The following is a 27657-nucleotide window of genomic DNA, read 5'->3' on the forward strand; positions in this document are numbered from 1 at the left end:
TATCTTCCCTATTCAATTTTCACATATTTTCTCCTAAGCAAACACTTAAAGGAATATCACTAAGTTTCAAAAAGATGAAACCATGACATGGAAGAAAAAAAAGAAAAAAAGAAAGAAAGAAGAAAGAAAAGAAGAAAGAGAGAGAGAGAGAGAGAAAGAAGAAAGAAAGAAAGAAAGAAAGAAAGAAAGAAAGAAAGAAAGAAAGATCAAAAAGAGTTTTACAAATACCTGCAATTTAAAACGGTCACCCTTGCAAGAAGTGGTGGGTCAGGCCCTACAATTTCTTCTGTGATCTTCAAGCCCTTTAAGAAACCCTGGACAATTAACACTTAGCAGTACTTCGGTGCCTGAGGACACAAATCGATTTTGTTTTAGTCACACTTCGAAGAGAGGAGAAACATTAAATAATAGAAATAAAAAAGCTGCTAACTGATATAGGAAGAACCTAAGCTATTTCTGTAATAACTCCCCTGGGATTTATGCTGGATGTTATAAAAACAGGATGTTTTGTTTGTTGTTCTTCATAAAAGACTACCAAACCCATATAAGACTACAAAACATCAAAATTACAAATCTATGTGATGTTTCTAGTATTAAAAAAGACAGATGGAATTTTTATTCATGTATTTAAAATTTTTGCTCAATGTGGGATGACCTCTGGTAACATGCTCTTGTTTTTATGAATGCCAAAAGGGAAACAGTTACATAATTCTGCAATGGTCCAGCATCCTAGTGCAAAGAACCTAATTCTAAATACAGGACAGTCACAGATCAGTCTTTGCTGCTAAGACTTCTTATTTTTAAAATTAACATGGATTAATTCATGGTATCTGGATACCTGTTCCATTTAGTTAGACGCTAATCCCAACAATATAAAGATTCCAGTAACAAACTGTTGCTAATGATCCTTCAATGCAATGTGATGAAGCTATCAGTATCAAAGGATGAACTTAATATTAATGGCTTGTGGGTAATTTTAAATGGGTATGACTAGCACATCCAGATATATAATTTTATCTGTATGTAGCAGGGAGGAAGAGAAGGATATAGCAGGGGAGATGGTTATCATCTCATAACTGAAATCATGAATTTTCATTACCTTTTGCCTAAGTAAACAGAAGCATACATATCATGCCCTTATCCTGACCCACAGAGCCCCATTTGAGGAGGTAGAATAAATGAGAAGAGGTGCATATAGGAAATATTTGCACCTAAATATTCTCCCAACCAGATAGCTGAGTTCTGCTCTGTGCATTCAGACGTTTTTGAAATAGCTGGGAAAGTCACTCAAAACACTGCACCTGTTGCCATAATGCCATGATTGAGTCTCCATTCAAACCAAGTCCAAGCACCAAGTCAACCATGAGTCTAGAAAGGAAATAAATAGAAGCCTCTTTTACTCTCTGAGGTCCTAGGGCCTACATCTAATCAATAAGGCTGATGGTTTCATTTTTTATAGAACTATAAAAAATATCTATTTAATATCTAGCCACTTACAAACTTTTCCACCTGGTGAAATAAAAATTTTGTTTCCTTTCTCAATATCTATAATATACTATTTTTGCCATTTGTTAGCATATTAGACAATCACTTTTTTAAAAGTTCATTTTTAAGTAATCTCTACACCCAGCGTAGGGCTTGAACTCACAACCCTAAGATCAAGATTCGCATGCTCTACCAACTGAGCTAGCCAGGCACCCCTCAACATCATTTACTAAGCACCTACCACATGCACCAGGGACTGTAGTGCATCAGAAGGTACACAAATGTGTTTTCTGACCTCAGTGACTGTGACTTACAGGTAGGATGAAAAGTGCTGTTGTATAAGTTACAATAAGGCCCCCACCAAGTGGTGGGTGTTAAGAAAGGGTTGAGAGTGGACACATTTGAAATGGATCTGGAGTAATCAGCAGAAGCTTGCCAAGGCAGACAAGGAGAAGAAAACAAGTTTGAGAGGAAATAGAGTATATTCAGTTTTAGAACAAACTAGTTTTGAGGTGCTTTAGAAACATTCAAACAGAAATGTCCAGGCAGACATAGATACAGAACCCACAGGAAATGTAAGCTGAAAATCCACTTTGGAACACCATTAGGATCACCAGCATTTAGAGTTGATACTTAAAACAATGGGGCTGGTTTTGGGGAGGTAGAGAAAGAAGAAGCCTGGGCTGTACTTTGGAGAAAACTACCAAGATGGGGAATATGGGAAAGGCTGGGAACAGAGGTAGGGCAGCAGTTCACAGTATCACAGAGACATGCAAAGAAAACTATAAATGATAAAGACAGTTGAATACAAATCAACAGTAAGTCAAGTAAAAGACCTAAGGGGTGTCACTGAATTTCAAAATTAAGAGATTGTTGATATTCCTTTCTGAAGCAGGTGGCCAAAACCGTGATGCAGTTGAGATGGGTAATGTAGAAGCTAGAAAAGCCATTAAGATTATCGGTTCTAGTTTGTCTAGTATCAAAATGGAAAAAATTTAAGCATGTTTCATTTTCCAAGTTGAGAGACCTTAATAGCTGTGGCCCTGGGGGGAGGAAAAAAAAAGTCTTAACAATATTCTACTGGATTAAATGTTGGCCACAGAGGAGAGATAAAATTAAGACTTCAGTGTGTTAAAGTAAAATTTCAGATTCTCCACAATTAACTACCTACTAATGGGGATTTATTGATTTGGGAAGCCAAAAAGAATCAGTAAGAAACCATATAAAACTGGAGAAATCTTAAAACTTCTAAAAGGCAAAAGTAAACTTTGATCATAGAACTTTCAAGATGAACAAAACTTTATAGATAATCCATTTCAAGCTCCTATTGGAAAACAAATTTCAAAGCAATGCAACAATAACAACTTCCATTGGGAAATATCAAAACCAAATTTAAATTGTGCAAGATGAAAGAAATTGCTTGTAACAAAGAGGAGGCACAAACTAGCCTGTTTCAGAAACCTTCAAACATTTGATTCAGCCATCTTGATAGGAGGAGGTTCCTAAACCTGGTGATTACGAGTTATTATTAGTGAGTGCACGAAGATTTCTGCAGCGGTACCCTGAAAAATTCACTGACCTCTCACACACTTAGCAACTAATAACTAACTCCTCCTGCTCAGGCTGGTGTCACGCCTCATGGTGGCTTTCACCCCTTGTCTTAGGACAAGGACATATCTGCATTGAAAAGAGTAAACAAGGAACGGTGCCAAATGAAAAATGTAGTTTTACAGTGTAATGGTTTGTGTTGTCTGATTAAAACTGAAAACCCAGTTTTATTCACGTGATGAAAAATTGAGGAAAAAAAAATGCTTCTTTAGAACTTAGAAAATGACTTATCAAATTGGTTTCTGGAAGATATAAAAATAAGAGAGTTTCTTTTGCATTTCTTTTTAAAAAGTTTTCCAACTCCCTTCGTCTTTGTCTTGAGTAAGAAATGCAAAAAAAAAAAAAATCTCACCAAGAGGAAGCAACTTTATCAGGCCTGAAATAAATAAAGTCTGGTAATAGGATCTGACTCTCAGCCAAGTGGGGTCCACCTGCCCTCAGTCTGGAACGACTTAGAATTGTGGCTCCTTCATATTTAGACATACACATATACACCAAACATTATCTCATTTCTTTATGAGATGTAGCAGATAGTTTGGCAGCCTAGACTCTGTTTAGACTGCTCTGATTTCCATAAAAAGGAAGCTTAAAAGTTTGGGCTTACTACTGAAAACATGAAGAAAATGAACGATCTAGAAATAGTAATGGAGTTTGAAACAATCAGCACATAGAATGATAAAAATAATCAACATTTACTAAATCTTTGTGCCCCAGCAAATGTGCTAAGTGATTTACATGTATTTTCTCATTAAATCCTTTATGAGGCAGGCACTAATATTACCTCCCTTACGGATGACATGAGGCCCCAAGTTTAAGGAATTTATCCATTGCCTCACAGTAACGGCTGAAACTGTTTTTTTAATCCAGTTAGTCTGACTCAAAACCAATGTTTTTGAAAACATATACATAATAGTAATATAAAAAGATGCGTGATTTGAAGAAATCCAAAACCAGTGCCAAACCAAAGAAAGTTTAATATATTGAGCATTTCTATTACTCACTATCTATACTGGTATGACTGAACCACATAGCAGTAGTTTTGGGTGTCTAGTATGGGGGTGAACCATGTCCATATACAACAGTGATAAAACACTTTCACACTTAGAATGAAGGTCACTGCTCTAAATTGGGCAACAGAATCAAAATCTTTCTTATACAGTTCAAGAGTACTCTTTTACCCAGATCATTGTCCTAATTTACTTTGGCACTGAAAAGTGTTTATTACTATAAAGTAAAATGAAAATTGATGGGTTTGGAGGACTTTATATGCCTGTGTTCCACTAGATTACTTTTGGAGGGCATGCCATGCTTTTCTTCTCCAGAAAATACAATATTTCTCTGTTCTTAAATAAAAACCACAAATTTCCAAAAAAGAAACAAAACTTCACTACATAGATATTCTTTTAAGTTGTGTCTTAACTTCATTATTGGGAAATGTCTTTATTTAATTTTTCTATCAAAAAATACACTTTTCTTATAAAATGTTCATGATGAACTCTTTATTTCCCCTCATTTATTAAATTCTTCATTCAACAAACAACAATTGTGCCCTCCCAAAGCCGTGATTCTTGTCCTCATGGAACTTAAGGGCTTGAGAAGGACAGACATTGAAAACAGATTGTTACTGTGTAGATCCCATAACAAAAGGCAAGACATATAATCAGAGAGCCAAGTAATAGTATTTGAGAAAAGTGACTCTCTTCTAATTGTACACATTTTAAAATGTGGAAGCTAAGCATCTCTCCCATCATGATCCAAAGCCTCAAATTTAGAGGTGGTTAAAACAGACACATGTTAAATCTACCACAACTATGCTTTCTTTCAAAACTGGTAAGTATCCTAGAGCATCCGGAATCCTATTTGGAAATCATCAGTACAGATGATCTAGAAACTTCCCAATAGAAGTCACCAGCCACCATTCTCTCATCCTAGCTTGCATAGATTTATCATAGAGTCTAACATATCAGTTTGTGCAACTTGACAAATTTAGAGAAAAAGGTTAGAAAGAACAGACAGCATTATCAGAATTGGGAGACCCTTTCAAGACTTGGAGTAGCAGGCTTTTCTGCTATACCTGTGTAGTCTGAAATGATAAACATCTCTAGCTTTGACAAACTTGATGTAAAAATCTGGTATTTGACGTAAAAATAAAAAGTGAGGTATTTTTGTTCCTCTCTTTTAATTAATCTAAAGTCCCCTTAGAAAAATAAAATAAAATAAAATAAAGTCCCCTTAGTTACCGCACACTTGTACAACATGTATCTTTTCCTTTTACTCTTTCTAAAAATCTGCTAAGATTCGAGCTGTTTTGTTATGGATTTTCTTCAGTTGGTATCTCAGTCCATAGATTAAGGTGTTTGTCTTTTCCTCCTTTGGCCGACTTAGGCTTACTAAGTCCATTTGGCAAAGATTGTATACAAAAGCATGTCCAAATGGAATCCAAGGAAACCGCCAGATGACTATTGTTTCCACATCAGAGAAGCAAACCATAGATGGTCCAGCCTGTCTGCCCTCCAAGTCTGGGACTTAGAGTGGGAAATCCCAACAAAAGGGGGAGTCCAAACTGCCTATTGAGGGTCTCTTTGTGGTTTCGGTGAAGAACTCACTTGGAATAGGCAGGAGCTAGACTATTATACCTCATCTTCCAGCATGCCAAAATGGTTCCTTCTTAAAATAAGTCATATTCCAAAAGCTCAGTTTTATGTTTACTACTTGAAATTTGGAATGTCTCCCTCTAAAACCAGAATCACAAACAGTGATTGGCATTCCAGGCTAGCCTAAGGCGATGTAGTAGGAGCACTAGAGAACCTAAGTCACCTTACATGTCATAGCCTTTTTTTTTTTTTAAAGATTTATTTATTTATTCATTCAGAGAGAGCTAAGAGAGAGGCAGAGACACAGGCAGAGGGAGAAGCAGGCTCCATGCAGGAAGCCCGATGTAGGACTCGATCCTGGGTCTCCAGGATCACACCCCGGGCTGCAGGCGGCGCTAAATCGCTGCACCACTGGGGCTGCCCATGTCATAGCTTTTATTCGAAGAAATAGTCTCATTGAGGACTTGAGTCAATAGGATATCAAACTACTCCTTACTTTTTTCTACATGGGCCATAAAAGTCTAGGTAGAATCCCAAGAGGTAAATAATAATATAAGAACAGCAATACACGTTCTTCAGGGGCAGAGTGATGGCTCAGGGGCATCAGCAGGGAAAATCTTGGTGACACTAGTCTTTTGCAAAGGCTGCAGTGGTGGTCTGGTTACTGGTAGCTACTGAGGTGATGGGAGAGTGAAAGAGAAAAGCTGGCCCTCAGAATAGGTCAATCAGAAACTTGAACAGTGGTGAAAAGGAAGTGTCCTCAAGTTGAGGGCAAGAGGAAGAGAAAGGGAATTCCTGCCACAAGCCAACAGGGGAAATCCCCTGGTTTGGGTTGCTAGTCACTCAGTCATGGGATTAGGAATATTCATCATTTGGTAATTTAACCCTCCCAAACCTTACTTTCTTCTCTGGTTTCTTAAAGTCAAGCCTTCTGTTGTAAACGAGACTGCTTCAGGCTGGCATATGTGCAATGTTCCCCAGCTTTACTGCTGGTCTACAGAGGTCCTCAACCAGGGTGATTTTACCCCCCAAGGGACACTGGGCAATGTTTGGGATTATTTCTGGTTATCATGGCTGGGGAGGGGGTGCTATGGTCATCTAGTGGGTTGACATCAGGAATGCTGGTTAATATCCTACAATGCACAGGACAGCCCTCCACACCAAAGTATCATCTATCCCCAAATCTCAATAGCACCTACTTGAGAAACACTCTAACTCTATAACTGTGCAAGGGTAATGTTGTGTTACTTGTTACTGTGCTCATGATGTGTCTAAGCAAGTGATTATAGCACACAAATCCTGCTGATCACTATATTACTCAAACTCCCTTGTGAAAATCATACTCAACTAAGAGAAATTCGACAATCGACATCATTCTTCAAAATGAACAGAGTATGACATTTGATTTTTAACTGAAGAAATAAAATCAAGAGAGCCAAACATTGAGAGCCTGGCAGTAACACTGTGGCATGAAGTTGGTATATCACCAGGATCAAACTGCAGCTTTCTAGAGAACAGCGCTGTGCTAGCTCCTGTGTGAATGCAAACCCTGCCACCAATGCCACATCCTGCTTCTTAAGCATTTCCATAAACAACAGCTGTATTCCTCACTGAGCATCCAATGACAACCCAGGAGTGTCAGCTACTTCCCGGAATGCTCACAGCGCTCCAGGGTTAGAGCAATCATCTCCCCCAGGAAATCATTTACTGGGCTGGATGTGTGAAAAAGAATGAAAGCAGGGTCACTCATCAGGGCACAAGTAGTTCTGTGACCAGGACAAGGGACATAACCTTTCTCTGGTCCTCTCTTTCTTCAACTGAACAGAGAAAGAGGTTGACTTAGTCATTTCCAGCCTCCCTTTCAATCCCCACTGCCATGATCTGTTTTCTTCCCAGATGGTAATGAGAAGGGGGGCTGCTCCAAAGCAAGTTGGAAAAAGTGGCCTTGTAAAGCCCTCTCCAGTGAGGGCCCCCATTGTGGGGAGTCTGTGAACACAGCAGATGAACCACCCAGGCAGTAAGCAGTCCCATAAGAGAAGCCTTTTTGAACAAAAGCGAAAAATGGCCCCAAGCTTGACAGAGCAAGTCTCCATTTAGCTCCAGGCTGTATTAGAAATGATGACTGTAAGAAATCAAGGAACAATCTCCATGTGTGCGCAGCAGGGAAAGGACTAATCATTACACACTGGCCTCGTCAGCCACAGCCTCCTGCACAGATAGCCATCACCTCCCAAGCACCCTCTTCTCATTAGGAAGGACAGAGCAAGAGTACAGTGTGTTTTTAACTGGGCCTTTGTAATAAAAATCACAGACAAAAGCAAAATGGGAAGGCAACAACAACACCAATTTGAGCAGCTTTTAGATGGAACGGACAAATGCTTTATGTATTTATATCCATTTGGTAGAGACCCAAATTAGTTCTAGTGCTAGGGAATGGCTCAGCAGGACTGAATGATCTGCTGGGATAGTTTCCATTCACTGTTCTATTCTACCGTAAGAAAGGAGACTGTTTTCATGAGTATCCCCCCACTTCAACCCCCCTCCCCGACACCAAGATTTTTATGCCATGCTTCTGCTCATACACTTACTGTGGCTATTTAAAAGTAACAGTATCAAAGACATACTCAGGTCCTATCAAGTATGGAAAGTAAAAGATTCTATTTCTAGTCCTCAAGATTTTAAAAACCTGAACATGAAAAAACACATTAAAAATATGCCATGCCCGGGCATATGCAAGAAGTAGAACTAATAAAAATCCGTATTTCTGTCATTTTGACTTTATCACAACTTCCCAAGGCTATGTTTTCCCAGCAGAAACACCAGGATTTTATATGTGTTTGAAATACGAGGCCTTCTGATAAAGCGTGTTTGTTTTTTTGTTTTGTTTTGTTTCAGTAAGAGCTGATCTTTCTCAAACAACCGCCATATGCATTTGAGAGTGCTGGACAACCACCGTCTCACTACTTTTTGCCACATGCTGTTGAGGGGGACATGGCAGGTACTCTCACCCCATTCCACTAAGAAATAAACGGCAAGGGGTTAAAAATCAGAGCCCTTCCCCACCTCACCCCCCCAAATCCAATTCGATCTCCTACGCCTCTTTACTAGCTAGTCCTCTCCCTAAGCCTCCTCAAGGGAAAGGAAGGAAAAGACTCCCCTTCAACTTGCATTACTGCCATTGAAAGACTGAAGTACTTCTCTGGTAAAATGAAAAGGCAGACAGATGCCAAGAGTTGAGTTCCCTTTCACTACAAAGAACTCTAACATGGCCAATGGGCTACAAAAGAATCAACAGCAGTAATGACCGCCTTTTGTGGAGGGACCCCAGCAGTCAGCTGGACAGGGGACATTGCTAAGCCCAGGTACACGGCCTGGATCAAGGATCAAACATTCATTGCCTGCAAACAAGCTTCACGATTGAGAAGCATGAGTAACTTACTTCTTAAAGATATAACTGTAAAGTCTGATACAGACAGACAAGTGTAAATCCTTCAACGCACAGACCAAATGCTCAGCTTGGTGACCATAAAATGCAATGAGCAATGAAATCTAGGCTACATTAGTCAACTTCCAAAATTCTAATACCCCCCTTTTAGCCTTAAAAAGATGACATCTCCACGTGCACAAAGAAACGGCCAGCAAGGGAGAGCTCTGGTTTAGAGGGCTTCCCGATTACACCGAACCCACACACAGGAAGTGGAGGGGAAACCTCTGTGACTGGTCTGTACTAACCTAGCCTTCCGCGTACGAAAGACGGCAGATAAGGGAACTACTCCATTTCAACTTGGCTCTAAAGCATTTTCTTTATTGGGAAGAAGGCAAAAGTAATCAATAATTGCCCAATTGCTTCTGTGATCATTTTTCTTCCCATGTTGTTCACAAATGCAGCAGTGATGATGCGTTTCTGAGATTCTGAGAACAAGAGACAACACCTTTGTGATCTCGATTTCACTTTTGAAATTGTTACTTAACTGCCACCAACCAGCAAACATACGCAAAAAATAAAGAGGTCTACAACATTTAGAAAGTGGAGCTTGAGTTAACGAGCAAATGAGAAAAAATATTATGTCACTTGCCATCAAATGTTATCTGTCAACTTAAAATAAGAATCCAAATAAAGAGAGGTTTCAAACAGTCCTACAATAAGCTATTGTATGGTTCATAAGTCTGGGTCATTCACAACTCCCGGAAATAGCTGCATGTTCGCCAAATGCTCTTATTTTGTATGTTCTCACGGGCTTTCAGGGCTTGTGCAAATTGTTTTCCAAGCACCATCCGGCCATAATGACCAGGTTACTACTGATAATTATGCTTGCCTGTCTATAGGTTTGTCAGCTAAAGAAATCCACAGACGGCTGTCATAATGAGCAGAAATCTACTTCTGGCACAGCTGTGCTGACCACAATGCATTAGAAAAACAACCCTCTTTGCAATAACCAGTTCTGGGCATCACTGGTTAAAAAAGACTAGTTTCCTGTTTTTCTCAAAAACTTCAGAGTGTGGGTATTGCTATTTTTTACCCCACCCACACCTTTTCTCTTTAATTGTTGAAGATTTGGTGCTGTAAACACCTAATCATGGGCAATACACACACACACACACACACACACTACAGCTTCGGGTTTAATTTTAGGTCAGATTTATCCTTTCCAAGCCAACACCTGCCCTCTATCAAGGAGAGGAAGGGAGCATCCCCCTGGAAAGGGAGCTCAGCCCAGGCTTGGGCAACACCCCATCACTCTATCACTGGGACAAGAACTAGGAGCAGGACAATGGCACCTCCAGGTTGGCTGAACCTGGCTGGAGTCCTGGAGTTGGGTGGCCTTAATATGGCACAAAGCATCAAGTGCCCTGCCTGATATATCAGCTCAATTATTCTAAGCTATTCTTCCTCACTTTGAAATGTTAATTCTTTCTTTCCAGGAGAGATCTAAGTAATCATGTTCAGTACAAATCATCACAAGGGCGGCTGCCCCTTCCACTTGATCCCAATAAGGTCCCTGCTTCAATGTCATCTTCTCCCATACTCTCTCCCCATCCAATTAATACACACAGAGCATACGTGTTGGTATGGTTGACATATATCTGTCCCCCATGCTAGGCCAGACGCTTCTCAGAAGAGGCAATACTGTTTTGTTTACCCCTGCTATCTCTAGCACATGAATAATACCTGGAAAAAAGCAGGTGACTGGTTAATATTTGCTCAGAATGAACACCCCCGCCCCACATACTGCTAATTCACAACCACCTTTAGCTCACTTCCTAACCCCTTGTCCCAGCTTTGTGGAAACCCTTAGCTACTGTACTGTAGTTTGTTTGCTTCCACCTTTCTTATAAACCCAGAGTTCCTAGAGCTGGAAACTGCACTGTGCTCACTGCTCAGGACCTAGCATATAATAACTGTTCAATAAACATCTGCTCAATGATGTTAAATGAATCACCTGTGATTGCCTAGCTTGAGGCCAGGGCTGGTGTAGACACTGTAGAAATATAAAAAGGGGTAAAACACAGATTTCTTTCCATAACGTTTTTCCTTTACCTACTCTATAGCTTTTGGTCACTACTAGAAAAGTCTGAAGTATTTCCTCAGCCAACAGCATTGGCTTAAAGGCAAGGCAGTAAGAATTAATCCACATAAACTTGTCAAAACAAGGACCAGAGAAAAAAATTTTAAAGGAAGTTGGAAACAAAATGTTTACTGCTGTCCTGCTAGGCAAGAAGTTGAGGTAATATCCTTTGAAAGTCACTGGACCGGAAGGATTCTAACCAAAATCAAATCTTCATTTTGGTTAAACTTCACAATAGGGAATATATAAAAATTTTTCCTCCTGTAAACTCTCCTTTTAAAAGAAAGGCAGAAATTCATCAAAGGCCTCTATTCCCTCAGACCTTCTAAATTTTTTTCTGAAACTGTAAAAGGGATTAGAAAAACTTTGAGCCACAATTATGCGCTGCCTTTGCTGACTCCCATAATGTTAAGAACCAAGAAGATAAAAATTTAAATGAGCAGAAATAAATTTATAGTGTTTATCATGTTTCAAGATTTTTAAAAATTACTTATATGTACACTCATAATTGTAAAGTTCTACAAGCTATCCATTACTGTTACTGCGAGCCCTGGAAATAGGCCTTATTCCTAACAAATTTTGCAACTTGTCTAAGTAATAAATGGACTTTTTAAGATGAAGTAAATCCTCTTTGATTCCTATGTGCTTCATTTAACTATGAAAAAAATAAAAATAGAAACAACTTAAGTCAACCACCATTTCACAGAAGACTTGGATCAATTTTCAAGGAAATTAAAAAGCTACTTAGTACATGCATATATCAGATAACTTAAAAACACAACGAAGCCACATACCAATAGTGACACATGAAGGCAATAAAACAGCATATTCAAATGTTTAAGTGCATTCACAAAGGGAAATGTTGGTTAGAATAACAAAGCCTCTTTGCTTCTGTATGTTTGGAAATAAACATGGCCATTGTTATACTTTGTTACTAAGGAGCAAAGTCTTTCCCTACTCAACCACAGATCAGTTAAAATTACCTTCCCCAATATTAATACTCACATGATTGATCTTTAAGAATGAACGTACTAATAATGATGAGCTCTAACATATGTACTATAGGCTTGAATTGAATAAACCATAGGTTCTATATATGAAAAAAATGGAATGCCATGTCTCACATAAACCAAAGATCTAATACAACATTTGATTAACTGTGAGCAATATGACAGCCCAACAAAATAATTCTGTTTCTTCTAGGTGTCCTTGGATAAAACAGAATAGCACCATACAAATAAATCAAATTTATAAAAGACATACACATTTTGCAATCGGGCTGATGCAAAAAATAAAATGAACATTACATGAAATAGATCTTTTGGCTTTCATTCCAACTCATTAATAAATATCCTTGAAATTACCCCTCTCCTTCTGAACAATTTAATGTTGTTTAAGTTCTAAGTTGTCAGCCCCATACTTTCAGATTATAAATAGATAAAATTCAGTGTATGGAACTTCTTTTTAGAAAAGGATTCCATTTCAAAGTGGACTCCTAAGAAAGAAATGGTAAGTAAGCAGACCAGACAGCGTGGCAGCCTTACTGGAGATTAGAATTTGGTCCACCTGCAAGAGCAGATGGTTACTCTGGACAGCTGCAGGAAGATGGGGAAAATAGCTTAAGAGCTATTGATTTCTGTAATGATTAAAAACATTGCCAACAACAATAAAACAGCATTTAGATTTTCATAATGTTACTTGAAAATTTTCTCAGGAAATTTTAGGTTTATAAAGTTAAGGAGGCACATCAGCCTGGCAATCTCTGTAAGCCTCTGTTATCAATATTTTATAGCTGAATCTTTTTTGCTGCCCTACATTCTCTTTTCCCACTGTATAAATCTCCACAACAGACAAGAAGCACTAATAAACGAAACATGGGTTTAGCTAATATAATTACAAGAAAGAATGAAACAAATTTATTGTACTAGATTCCAGATGTGAAAGACAAGCATCAATTCTTCCTCAAACAACTTTACTACTTTCAACACTTAAAAAATGCATGTATAATATATTAAAATATATATATTGCAATGGATTTGCTGTTGTAGCAAATGAAATACATAAAAGTGGGAAAAAATGGTTGGTTGTATTTTTCTTATAACTTCTCTGCCCATGGCTCCACACAAAATTTAATATGAAAACTCAGGTATCAGAACTGTATGCATAAATAAACTCTGAATTATAGTACTTTGTATTAATCCCAAATACAAGCCAAATCTTTTCTCAGCCTTGTCAATGTTCCTGACATTAACGCATACACTGTTTTTGTTTTAAGACCCTGAATCTTTTTGGGAATTATAAATTAACTTCTTTAGATTATTAATGGATACTAATAGTTACTATGCATAAAATAATTCCTAAAACATTGCTTTCTGAAGAATCAAAAAGCATACAAGGTACAATATCACAAAATATTTTTAAAGACAGTGCATGTCAAATATCAAGTTATGAATCCTATAAATTTAATTGAATTCTCAGAAGTAAAGAGGAAATAAAATAAGTATAGAAAGTCCTTCTCCAAACAGATCAAATTCAGTAGTAAATACTATGCCAGTTTTAGAATATCAAAAGTATCAAATCAAAATTTTCACAATACTTCACATCTATCTTCATTTAGCCATGCTTTTACATGTTACATATTTCAAAGGTCCACTCTTGATAACTCAGGGACAGGTGCTAGGATCTTATAAGGAATAAGATGTATTTCTTTCTATGGAAAGCCTACATTCATTCCACTGAGAACTGATTCAAGGAATATTTATAGTTCACATATCCTTAAAGCACATTTATAAGCAAAATCTTTATTTAAATCTCATCCTTATTTTTTTATGGAGCTTTTGTTCCAGCATAGAAAAAATGTTTATACTGCTATAAACAAAGATTGTATTAAAAGGATATATATGTGTTAGCAATTCTCAAATTAAACATGCATGATTTACCTTTGCCTCTTCCACTGGAAAAGACCACCCAGTAAGAAGTCAGACCAGCAAGAGGGCTGTCTGGGGATCCCTCTCTTTTCTTTCTGTTACCTATGTTGAAGACTTCACTCTCCCCCTAATCCTGCAGCCTGGAATTAGAACCATCTTCTCTGGCTCTCTCCCTGACTCTCAGCCTACAGGAATGTCAGCAAGAGCCTCCCCAGATCCCTCCAACCAAGAACTCTCCGAGTAGCCAAGAAATCAGGAGTGGAAAAGATGCTTCTCCCACAATAGCAGAAAAAGTCATGTTCCCCAATGTCACAGCCTGTCACTTAGAATGCATTTTTCCAGAGAAACTGACACCCAAGTCTATAACTCCTTACCTATTACTAATACTGCAAGCGCTTTACAGGTCAATTCAGTTTTGTGACTTAGCAAAGAAAAATATTACCCCCCAAAGTTTTATAAGTTGGGTATCTTCTGTGCACATAGAAGGACAAAGAAACTGGAATCTTTACACATGACACTTCTACAATCTATAATTTTTTGAGCACCTAGTAACTTCTAGGTGCTCAAACTTCTATGTAATAGCAAATGTATTTATTCTGTTCTGTTAAATGCCTTTATTCTGCTCTGTATTGCTTGTTCTTTTCTTTAAAAGATTGCCTCTTTTGGAATTTCAGTTCAATCCACCCTGCCTCCCTACAAAATTAAATACAAGGATGGGAAAATTTACTCCACATAATCTGTCTTTTGCCTGGATGATACTTTATGTCCGTCGGTATTCTTCTTTCCTCAAAGGCCCAAAGCCCAAAAGAAGAAATTCAGTGCATTCCTTTTCTTTTTTTTTTTTAAGATTTTATTTATTCATGAGAGACAGAAAGAGAGAGAGAGAGAGAGGCAGAGACACAGGCAGAAGGAGAAGCAGGCTCCATGCAGGGAGCCCAGTGCGGGTGGGACTCGGGCCCAGGACTCCAGGTTCACACCCTGGGCCGAAAGCAGGCGCTAAACCACTGAGCCACCAGGGATCCAAGCGCATTCCTTTTCAAACTGCAATTATCTTCCATGGGGCTAAACACCTAGGCAAGTGATCAATTCTCACCTCGCATATTAAATATACATATATATGTGCTAGAGCTTAAAATTAAAAACTAGACTCTTCAAAAAGTGTTTCCTGCAGCAAGAGTTTTATCACAGTCTATGTGGTTTTTGTTTCTGCTGTTGTAGTTTTTTATTCTCTAGTAAGAAAATAAGTATATTGACAGTCAATATACTGTCAATATATTGCTCTAGAAAAATCAAACCTCCTCTGAGTGACCCTAGGTATCTAACATGCTGCCATTTTTACAATTCAAGATAGTCTGGACTGCTGTGTATAACCCAAGAATTCAAATTCCATTTTCTATTGTATTTCTAATTGCTTATTCAGTTAGGATGTGGGGTGGTGTGCATTAATGCTGTCAGGAACATTGTAAGAAAATGCTGAGTGAAAGACATAAAAACCCTAATCTTCATTAAAAATTAACCAAACAAGACATTAGGGTTATGTTATGAAGTAATGAGGGTCTCAACTTACTAAACTGAGAAGAACAGAAGTGGAAAAACTTTTAAAGACTAGTGTCACCATTAGTTTTCTCTTTTACTTGGTTCAAAATCCTTGCATAATGAATACAGTAATACTTAATAAATGTATATGAACCTACCACCTAACTTCTTTTGCAGTTTAATTAGGTGGCTGACTTCAGGCATACTATAAATTATAATGACAATTTAATTACTTCTTTAATGTGCACACTTAAAAGATTTATAAACAGGAATAGAACAGCCCCGGACATTGAGAAGAGGCACACCAAATGAAATGAAGCACAACCCAGGATGATGACAGAGATAGACGATTTCTATAAGATAGAGTTGAACCAGAAGGGGTTTTGCATGCTTCAGTAAACAACTGTTCTACTGCCTCACGACAAATTATGAACAACCTATATAGCTTCTTTATAACCTTAACTGTTTTTACAGGGAAGGAGCTGCACCTGCCATATTTTATTTGCCAGCTATGCCTTTCCGAGAAGGTATAACCTTCCCAAGAAGACTCTTGCAGTGAAAAAGCAGACCTCTGAGAGGGTCACAATTGGTTCCAACCCTTCATCTGGCACTGGCCACCTGCAACTGTGACTAAATTGACCTCCATGGATTTCAGTGTCCTTGTCTGTAAAGTGAAGAAAATCCCTCCTTCACAAGGCTGGGTTGTAAATCAAATTGGATAGATAGGGTGGTGTGTTGGCTAAGAGGCATACGTCAGCCTCTTACTACCTTCAATCAAGCATGGTGTTTATTTTCCTTGTGTCTCCGTTTCCTCATCTAGGAAATGGGAGACAGTAACGGTGACTGCCTCAAACGCTCATTGGAGAACAAATGAGATTAATGCACCCAAAGCACACTTGCCTGACACATCTAAAGTCCCCAGTAAATGTTAGCTATTAACAAATCACTAAGCGTGGTCATTGGCACACACTTCCTTTTCCCCAACGCCCAGCCACACAGATATTTCTAGCAATGGGCAGTTCCTGAAACTTCATCTCAGGCTGTAAAGCTTTCTTTTGGAATTAGGTAAGGGCTTACTGCTTTCTCTTTTTGCCCTATGTATGTGTCTCCATACCACAGTACCTATCTTTAAATTTAAGTTTCTAGAGCACAAGTATTTTGTCTGGAAAGTTGTTTCTGTGAGGCACCTGCAGTCTTATGAATCTGGACATGTCTTCAGTTACTCAGAAAACATGTGGACAATCCTAAAAGCAGTTCGTATTCTGATGTTAATGACAATGAGGAAAATTATTTCAAGGACTAATAGGTAAAGGTGTAAAAGGACTTTCTTTTTATCTTTAAGGTGAGTCTCTCCCTTAAGTGATTTAACCATATCAGAATTTTATTTCATTCCAACTGGGTCAGGCACACCTGGATGTCTCAGTGGTTGAGCATCTGCCTTCGGCTCAGGTCGTGATCCCAGGGTCCTGGGATCAAGTACTGCATCGGGCTCTCCACAGGGAGCCTGCTTCTCCTTTTGCCTGTGTGTCTGCCTCTCTCTCTCTCTCTCTCTCTCTCTCTCCCTGTCTCTCATAAATAAGTAAAATCTGTAAAAAAAAAAAAAAAAAAAAAAGATTTACCCCAAATGGGTTAAAATGCAAAGAGACTCAGCCCAAAAAGGCCAATTATCCCTTTCTAACTGCTAAAAGAACAACAAAAAGTTTCTTATTCCTTTGAACTGTCTTTATTAAAAAAAAAAAAAAAATGAAAGAGACGATAAAAAATAGAGCAACATTTTTTTAAAGATTTAATTAATTAATTAATTGACTGCTTGATTTTAGAAGAGGAGGAGGAGAGAAGGAAAAATCTCAAGCTGACCCTGTGCTGAGCCCAGAGTCAATGTAGGAGCTTGATCTCATGGCCCTGAGATCACGGCCTGAGCTAAAACCAAGAGTCAGACTGAGCCACCCAGGTGCTCCTGAGCTACAATTTTTTGATGGGGATTTTTAGTTTTCTTCCCTGCCCCCACAGTAAACTGCAGAATGGGGACTACAGAAGACGGGGAATAAGATCCAGTGGGTTATGATTAATCTTAAGTACGGCTATACTGATTCTCATATTTCTAACCAGCTCTGGTAAGCATGGTGTTATTATTCCTCTAATAACCAGCTGGATATATGCCTTGGTGTAAATATTTATTTTAATCAAAATACACTCAATTAGAAAGCACCACTGCCTGCTTATATAAGAAAACAAACATTTTACTCTTTTGCTATTACGTGTTTTCATTTGTCTTTTTAAAAATGCATGCTATTAAGAATCAAGCTTTATGCTTACAACTTTACAAAAAGGCTATATAATGAGTATTTCTTATTGTACAAGTCAGGCAATTGTATATATTCAACCAAATGTTATTAGCTGCCAGTGGTATTTATCACTCTGGCATCAATCTACTGTACATTTGGTCAAAGATAAAACAAATATCTGGCTTGAACTGCCTTCTACAACCAGTTGTCATCATCACAGATTGATTGCAACAGATATGCTTTTGATACCCAGAACCTGAACACACCATCCCTGATTCTTCCTCCACCCACTTCTGTGACAGCTTTGGTCAGCAACAGCTGCAACTGATATATTACTCTACTTGTCTGAGTACATGGCAGAAATATAGAGATTAGATGACATAAAGCCTTGAATACTAGACATAGCTCTTCTAAAGTTTTCCTGAACTAGTCAGGAAAAAGGAAAAGATTTCTGATGAAAGAATCTGTATGTGTCATCAGTTACTTAGAAAACATATGGATAAATAACCTCCTTTCAATAATTAAAACATTCACAGTGAAAGAGTAGCATGCAAGAGTTGGAAAGTAACCCCGTGTTTTTAAGACAATGAAAATTCCAAGAGGATCCCATGTGAAGGTCTTGAAATGTGCTAGAACAGGCCACTTACTTTTGTATATGTTCTCATTTTTAGAAAGAAAAAGAAATTCCCAACAGTCTCAGAATCACCCATCTGAATAACCCAGTTTCAAGCCTTCTATATCATCATTTTATACTACTAATCTGGCACAGATTAGCAACAGAAAGGAAACATTTGTCTATCATCTTAAAACTAGAAAGACATCACATGGCAAGACCGCTGTGTCAGAAATTTCCGTTTTTAAGAGTGACACAGTGCATAAACAATAGTTATCCTACTGAGCTACAGTTCACTTAACCTCACAGCCCAGCTGATGATTGATGAAGGGTCAAGAGGGTAGCAGACTTTGGGTGCACTACACTTCAATCCTTTATCAAAGATGGCAAGAGGCCATGTACTACAATAACGGAACAAATACTTCCTTTTGCCATACAGTAAATTCCTTCCTCTGATTGGCTAAAGCTTCAGCCCATGGTTCACACAATAAAGACAGGTTCTATCATTAGCAAAACACATTTTAAAAAGCAGTCCCTTAATTCCTGGGCCAAGTGAAATGTCTGTTTCTCTATGGCAGTTAATAACTAGGTGTATCTTTCTGCCTCCTTATGCTAAAACATCTACTAAAAAGACCATAAAGTGACTTCAAAAACCCAACCTCAGCACTTTTTGTGCTACTTCTTGAGGCAGATGCCCATCTGTAAAGGCAATTAAGCCTTTCAGTATGTGCAAGAGGCACACACAGAATGTTCTAATCAGAGAGAACATTTAATATATGGCAAATCATACTATTATTTCCATTTATTTGCAGTATTTAAAAAACACTATCAAGTCATGGTTACAGATTCAGAATCAAGGAGAGATATCTATTTTGAAAGAAAATAAGAAGGCAGAATGTTTATTCAAATGTTTGGAATTCTGGTTAATTGGATTTGTTATGATAACTGTCAATCAGAAAACATTTCAACCCATTTTGTTGAAAAATCTTATTTTTTTCATAATGTAGAAGTACAATTTATTGTCTCTATAGTATTTTCTCCTCCTTGGTGTGATTCTGAACATCTTTCAAAATTACAGAATAATCCAGATCTAAGTGATACAGAAAGTTTGAATATATATCAAAAACCCTAGATCAGTGGTTTGTAATCTGGGATGATTTTGCTCCCTCAGAGACATCTGGGTATGTCTGGAGACATTTTTTGGTGGTGAGGACTGAGTACAGGGGATTGGTACTATTGGTATCTACTTGGTAGCAGCCAGGAACACCACTAAACAACCTACAATGCACAAAATAGAGTCTCTACAACAAAGAATTTCCCGGACCCAAACGTCAACAGTACCAAGGTTGAACAACCTTAGTCTAGATTTTGTTTCAAAAAAATGTCACTGTCACATCACCTCTTCTCTGAAAAATAAAATGCTCATGGACAAAAAAATTTTGTATTATGGCTAATCAAAAATTTAATGCATAAAACAAATTTATTTGCCAAAAACATACGCATTATATACAAATTCCTCATTCAGAGTAGAAAAGGATTTCATAAAAGCCATGTATTCAAATATAATACTAAAATCAATTTAATCATTGGTCGTTAACATGCATGAAGCAATTCTTCCAATTTTAAAATTTGTTTCCAAGATACTGAAGCACAACACTAAATTTTCTCTGATCACATGATCTTTAATATGACAAATAGGATAACCAGAATATGGAGAAAAATCCAACTTTTAAAGCTGTGTTTAATCTTAGAACCAAAAAATAAATTAAAAAATTTTAAAAAAGATTAAATTATATGACAACCAGCATCATAAAATGTACACTTGAATCACAATCAGAAGACTTACTTAAATCAAACTAAGGTTTGGATTATATATGTTAGTAGCTTTATTTAGTAACTTAAGTTAATCAACACAGAAATGCCAAAAAAGACCTGAGTTAGAATTATACTCATACAGCTAATCTTGTAGTCTATGTGTTCAATCAGTGAACAGGTGTTCATTACCTTCCTTCCTAGCAGAAAGGAAAGACTGGCGATTTCTCCCACAGAACACTGATCCGAAAGGGCCCTTCAGAGAGATGAAACACAATCTTCGCTCAGAGGGCAGGAGGAGACATGGGACGCTTAAAACCTCCCAGCCACAGTGGCAAGGCCAGCCCTGAACAGCTGCAGGTTAGTGCTCTCAGAACTACAGGAGGAGGTCCCTAGGCCCCCACCAGTACCCCTCAGTGTATCTGTGGCAGCAGAGGACCCTCTGCTGCTTTGGGATTCAGCACCAAGGTTATTATAAATGTGAACATTTTTGTGTAGCAGAGAAAGCCCCGTGGAAGAAAGGATGTTACCACCTGAGTTCAGGAAGTCTGCTCTCTGATCTGACCCTACCCCTCACAAGTGGCTTGTCTGTGAGCCAGTCACTAAGTGTCTCTGGGGCACAATTCCCATATCTGTAAATCAGGGTTGTTGTGAAGATTAAATGAATGTATACAGGAGACCTTTCCACACCACCAAGCCCCATAAAGCACATGAGTTTGTTCCTATGAAGGATCACTACAGCAGAGCACCTTCTTTCTCTATTCTTCTACATGCATCTTTCTGCTCTCTCTAACCATCCATCCCTGTACCCTTCCTCCTCCTCTCCAGAGATATATCATTAAAGTCAACCAAGTGTCATTAAATAGAACCTAAAACGGTATAAGAGATGGTACATTTCATCACTTCAATATAGAATTTTATTTCCTCTTTGAACCTACATGAATGCAAACTGCTTCAGATCCATTTTTCCTCTTAAACTTCACTACAGGACACCTTGAGGGGGTCAGTCTGTTGAACATCTAGCTCTTGGTCTAGGCTCAGGTCACGATCTCATGGGTCATGAGATCCAGTGCCACATGGGGTTCCACGCTCACAGCACAGTCCGCTTGAAATTCTCTCTCCCTCTCTCCCTCTTCTTCTGCCCCTCTCACTCATTCTCTTTCTCTCTCAAATAAATAAATAAATCTTTTTTTTATTTAAATTAAATTAAAAAAACAAACTTCACAAAAGCCCTGCAATAGAATAACATTATGTTTATTTTACAATATAGAAAAAAACTGAGGCACATAGAGAAAAACTTGTCCAATTTTCACTCAGTTAGGGGCACCTGGGTGGCTCATTGGTTGTGTCTGCCTTTGGCTCAGGGAGTGATCCCGGGGTCCTAGGATCAAGTCTCACATCGGGCTCCCCGTGGGGAAGCCTGCTTCTCCCTCTGCCTATGTCTCTGCCTCTCTCTGTGTCTCTCATGAATAAATAAATACAATCTTTATTAAAAAAATTTCACCCAGTTAGAAGTAAGGGAACCAGGACAAGAAGCATGATAATTTAATTCCAGAGCCCACACTCTTAACCACTACCAAGAATAATCTCTCACTTCAAAATTAACATTATTTATACAGTTGAATATCAGTTTTTGTAAAAATGAGCCTTACAATGCACAGATAGCCACACAATGCACAGTCACCCCACAGCACAAACACACTGAATCTTTTTCTTTCATAAACCTCCCCATCATCTCCGTTTCCTGACAGCCTCAGGACATAGACGGCAAGATTGCTGAAATCAACTTTTTGCCTAAGACAGGGTCCCATCATGAACCAAATTTTCTTAAGCTCCAGAAGAAAGTAGCTTCTCCAATGAGATAATCTCTGATGTTGCAGAATTACTGGCATGTGTAGTGAGATAACAGAAAGCAGTGAATACATAAAAATAATAGTGACAATGATAATCATATTGACACGTGCTTATTCACAACATTTCATAGCTTACACAGTATTTCCATATACATTGTTTCATTAGATTTGGATCATCCAGCCATGAGGAAGGTAGATTTGCAAGTATCAAAAGGAAAAAAGCAAGTCAAGTGTCAGAAAATTCAAGAAGAGAACTAGTGTCTTAAATACCCAAATTTCAATTGGTTATTCTATGGCCAAAAATGAGATTTTGGAGCCTCTGAGGGGCCAGAACAGAACACATCTGTTGTAATTCCAAAATAATTTTGAAATTCTTATTTCTTCTAAAAAAGATAAATGAAGCAAAACAAAACAAAAGCTTTATAAAAATAGTTCTATGTGCATTTTTGTATGATAAATAAAAATCCTAAAAATACAAATCTAATCTTCTTTTTTTATCTTTTTTTTAATTTTTATTTATTTATGATAGTCACACACACACAGAGAGAGAGAGAGAGAGAGAGAGAGAGAGGCAGAAACATAGGCAGAGGGAGAAGCAGGCTCCATGCACTGGGAGCCCGACGTGGGATTCGATCCTGGGTCTCCAGGATCGCGCCCTGGGCCAAAGGCAGGCGCTAAACCGCTGCGCCACCCAGGGATCCCCCCAAATCTAATCTTCTGAAACACACTATGTGAATCGATTCAGAAGCTAAAATCATAGAAACACGTACTTATAAAAGTGCAATTGCATATGTTTGCATTAACACCCCACTCAACCCCCTTCATCTTGCTTTCTCATCTGTGCTGCCACAAATCACTTACCTTTGCCTATGCCTCAAACCTAACACAGGACTTTGTACATGGTGGGGACTCAACCAAGGCACAGATAGGCTAATTAATGGCAATTAAGCTGGTAGCTCACTACAACAGTCTTAAAATACATATTGTTGAAAACACACAGACAAGCAACCCTAAACTCAGCTGAAATGCAAATTTGAGCAAAAGTAAGCCACAGATTTAATGGCATTGCAACAAAAATGCTCCTTTGGAATCTCATAGCTCTCAGTCATTTGGGCCCAGGGTAACACAGGGAGTAGTCCTTTAAAACTACTATGGTATCTTCTGAATCACTGCCATTACCCGAGAAAACCCCAGGAAGTGGTTTGATTGAGGAGCTGGACCCGTGCGTAGATATCAGCTGATGTCTCTCACACATACACACAAGCTGGTAACAATGGGGACATTGTGAAACCAGGAATAACCTTCTCCTATCTGCGGTAGTTTGGGAAATCATTTCTAACCCAGTGAGTATGTAACTTGGGAACAAGTCAAATGGTTAATTATTCACTGAGAGATTAGTAATTAATCTGTTTTAGACCAAGTACTGTAGGACCTGAATAACATAAGGATGTCCGATGTCTGGAACAATGAGTCTTTGGGACCACTTCCAAAAAGCCGCAATCTTTCCTAAACAGTTATGACTAACCAAGAACAAAGCCTAAGTGCAGGCAGCTACTGGCAAAACCTAATCAAAATGGACAGTGATTTCATAAAACCTTTCAAACTCACTTTATTTTAAAATAGAAATTGATGACATCTTTTTTTCTTTTCAATAAATGATTAGTGAAAATCACAGTATTACTCCATGAAACACATTTAAACAGCATTCATATCTTTACCTGGAAATGAAAGGAAAAAGGCAAGTCACCCTACCAAACCAAAACTTAAGGAGATACTGTGATTTATCGACACATGTAAGTTCAAAATAAATGTTTACCCCTTTCCTGAAATTGAAGTTAGCCCTTTTCTGGTCAATTTTGAGATTTTAAGTAAGATTTCATGCATTACTGGGGTTTGTTTTACAAATTTCCCATTTGATAGTTTTCAATTTATCACTCCCTGGTTCCCACCCTTTCTGACTGAGGCACCCCTAATCCACTATTTCTCTGTATTTCAGCCCCCCCAATCCCAACCTCTGTAGATACTAATTTTCTGTGGGATCTAACAAGGTTACACCAGCAGCCATAGGACACAGCTTTTCCACCACCTATATCAGCAACGTTTCCCTAACAGAAAGGATTTGCAGTGCCAGTCATAAAGCATTACACATCTTGTTTACAAACACCATGCACCTCAGACAATGGCATGAGGCTGCGTCACAGAAACACAGAACCAAGATTCTCCTGCCTTCCCTTCCCTTCCCAGCAGGGTACCCAACACATACTCTCCTAGCTCTCCCATGCAAAACTACACTAACCTTCTGGAAAATCCTTTACATCTATTCACTAGAGGGAAAAAAGGGTGGGGAGGGGGTTACCCCAAACAAGATATTTATAGAAACAGACTTTTTTTCATCTTTACTTTTGCAAAGGAAATGGATGCCTTCTTGAGAAAAGCTGTTTATGCAAAACAGCAAAATCTGGGAAAGACTGAGAATTAATCCAATCACAGGCATTATTTAGAATGACAATACTATTCACAAATAAGTGATGTACACAATGATTACCATGAACCATGTGTGCCTTTAATGTTATTAATCATAATAAAAAATAAGTGTATTTGACTTCTTTTAAAATAGTTAATCCATGAATGGAATATATGGTTACTCTTCATTTTGAGCACACATGTCCCAGGTACTCTGGATTAAAAGCAATTTAATCCACCATTTGTGTATACTGAATTAAGCATGATCATACAGCGTTAGGAGCACACACCAGAGAAGAAACCAGTCTGTGACTACACTCGCTTTTCCGAGCTCGCCTCTAGACATTTTAAGAGCAGCTTCTGGAAGGATGATAATAAACCCAGAATAGATGAGGTGTTCCCTAGCTCCTGAATTTGTTAAGGTTGACCAGTAATGCTTCTACTTGTGTAAGGAATGAGTAATGTCCTTCTAAAAGACTGTGTTTTCAGGGAACTGACCAACAGCAAAGAAAGAAAACATATTTGCACCAATCCCTAAGCAGTTAGCATGACTTTTGCTTGGAACAGGAGGACATACTGTACTTAAATTTACCCACTACAAATGGTTCCCCTCCACTCAGCCATTGCTATTAAAAGAACCAAGCTGTTCTAAAGACAAGCAGGAAGAGGATATCCAAAATGTGTAGGTGGGATATTTTCATAGAGCTTCTCTAAATTCCAAATACCTGAACAAACCAAACCAAGTTAAAACCCCAACTCAAGCTATGACCCATATTAATTATAAAAACAATGTCCACCCTTTTCTCTATTCAGTTCTATCTATGAGTATATTTTTTATAAAAAAACTTTTGATAAGACTGCTCACAAATGTTTGCAAAGAACCATGCCATCCTAGGTCTAAATTTCTTTCTTTCTTTTTTTTTTTTTTTTCAGATTTTTTTTTTCCCTCCAGTTCCGGCTTAATAAATATATACCTATTTGCTTTTTAAAAATCTATTTTGGGGACACCTGGATGGCTCAGTGGTTGGGCGTCTACCTTCAGCTCAGGTCCTGATCCTGGGGTCTGGGATCAAGTCCCACATCGGGCTCCTTGCAGGGAGCCTGCTTCTCTTTGCCTACGTCTCTGCCTCTGTGTGTGTGTGTGTCTCTCTCATGAATAAGTAAATAAAATCTTTTAAAAAAATAAAAATGAATTAAAAAATAAATATCTATTTTGTCCCATGTAAAATAGTAAAACAGTCCAAATATTATTATTGTTCTGAAAGCAAAGTTTTTGAAAGACATGCCCTCATCATTGATTGTAAGGGATATAGTGAGTATGCCCTATATGCCTGCACCATAATAGCTGCCATAGGGATTCAAGACTTATAACTATAAATCAAAGCCCCATGCTTAGGAGCTAACCATTTAGTATGACATGCATACATAAAATTATTACATTTCCCTCTGAGAGGTATAGACAAAAGGAGGAGGAAAATCCTTAAGGAATTTGGTTAGCATGTAAGAAAAGAAAGGACACACGGGAAAGAATAGAATAAACAAAAGCCTGAAAATCTGAAAAAACACAGCTCATTTGCAGGACATCAAGGAGGTCAACAGAACTGATCAGAGGGCTAGAGACAAGTTAAGAATTAAAACTATCCAGGTGGGACAGGTTCAGAGGTCACTTGTCTTAACATCTTTGTTTTACAAATAAAGAAAGCAGGCTCAAGGTGGTGAATGAATCAACAAATACTTTGAAGTGCTATTTACTCTACTAAGCACTGAGATGCAAGGGTGAGTGACAAAATGTCATTGACCTCAGCAAGTCCAAGGAGTTAAGTGAGGGGTGGAGACAGACCAAAACAAACAAACAAACAAACACAAAAACCCACACACAATTAAATTGATCATTTCACGTTCTGGTAAGTCCCAGGAGGAAAATCATGTGATAAAAGGCAAACTGGAGATAGAGGGACAAAACCTCTCAAACCTGAATCTCAGATGGCTTGTTCAATCAAAAAATGTGACATTTGAGCTGAGACTTGAACCAAGAAGGAGCCATACCTGAGAAGATGTGGGTAAAGAGCATTCTAAATAGGAAAACAGTAAGAGCAAAGAGCAAGGCAGGAAAACAATTTAGCAAGTCTAAGGATCAGCATGAAGGCCAATATAGTTGGAGCCTCATAGGGAATGGAGCGTGTAGAGAAGGATATGCTGCAGGTCACAGTGAATAGCTTAGATATTATTCTAAGGGCAATGAAAATTTATTGGAAAATTTTGAGCAAGGAAAAAAAAATCATATAGTTTATACTTAGTATGCTACTCTGAGGAGTGTCAGGGAGGGTAGTTAAGAGCTTTTGCAGCACACAAGGCCGATATATGGCCCAAAGGACACTGATCGCTCCTCGTTGACTATCATAACTTTGATATGTGGGATAGCCAAGTGCACGAATTGAGAACATATTTAAGTTGGGAACTCAGGAGAAGATCCATTTGTGGCTATAAAACTTTGAAAATTATCAGCATAGGCATGATGTTTGAAATCATGTGAGTATTGCTATCTGCCAGAAAGAGCATTTAAGTAAAGATAAAAGGATTGAGGACTAAGCCCAAGGAGACTATAACACGTAGGGGAAGGGCCAGCAAAGAAGACCGAGAAGAGGCAGTGGGAGAAGAGTCCCACAGCAACAGTGTTGCAAGGAAGCTGGGAGAACCAAGTGTTTCATCAAGCAAGACTTGATAGATGGTCAACTATCCCAAATGCATAAAGAGTTGAAGACATAGAATGACCACGGGCCTTGGCAAGATGTACAGGAGGTGAGGAACTTGAGAAGTTAGTAGAGATTATGTGAATTTGAGGAGTGTTAATGAACAGTGGTGTTTCCAGGCCAACTAATCTAAAGGCAGGTCTCTGGATTCCACCTCCTGCGCT

General features: G+C 38.3%; 1 protein-coding gene across 3 annotated transcripts in view; it reads right to left on the reverse strand.

The window, feature by feature from the left end:
- Nucleotides 1–27657, reverse strand: part of HIVEP2 (HIVEP zinc finger 2) — a 192226-nt gene that overhangs the window by 94905 nt on the left and 69664 nt on the right. The window contains exon 1 of one of the 3 annotated variants that reach the window (XM_077895356.1): nt 229–347. The exons of the other annotated variants lie outside the window; for them this stretch is intronic. The gene's annotated coding sequence lies outside the window, so the exon portion shown is untranslated. Of the gene's footprint in view, nt 1–228; nt 348–27657 lie in introns of those variants that run through there. 3 annotated transcript variants of the gene reach the window in all.

Source organism: Canis aureus, chromosome 1, assembly GCF_053574225.1.
Source record: "Canis aureus isolate CA01 chromosome 1, VMU_Caureus_v.1.0, whole genome shotgun sequence".
NCBI lineage: Eukaryota > Metazoa > Chordata > Mammalia > Carnivora > Canidae > Canis > Canis aureus.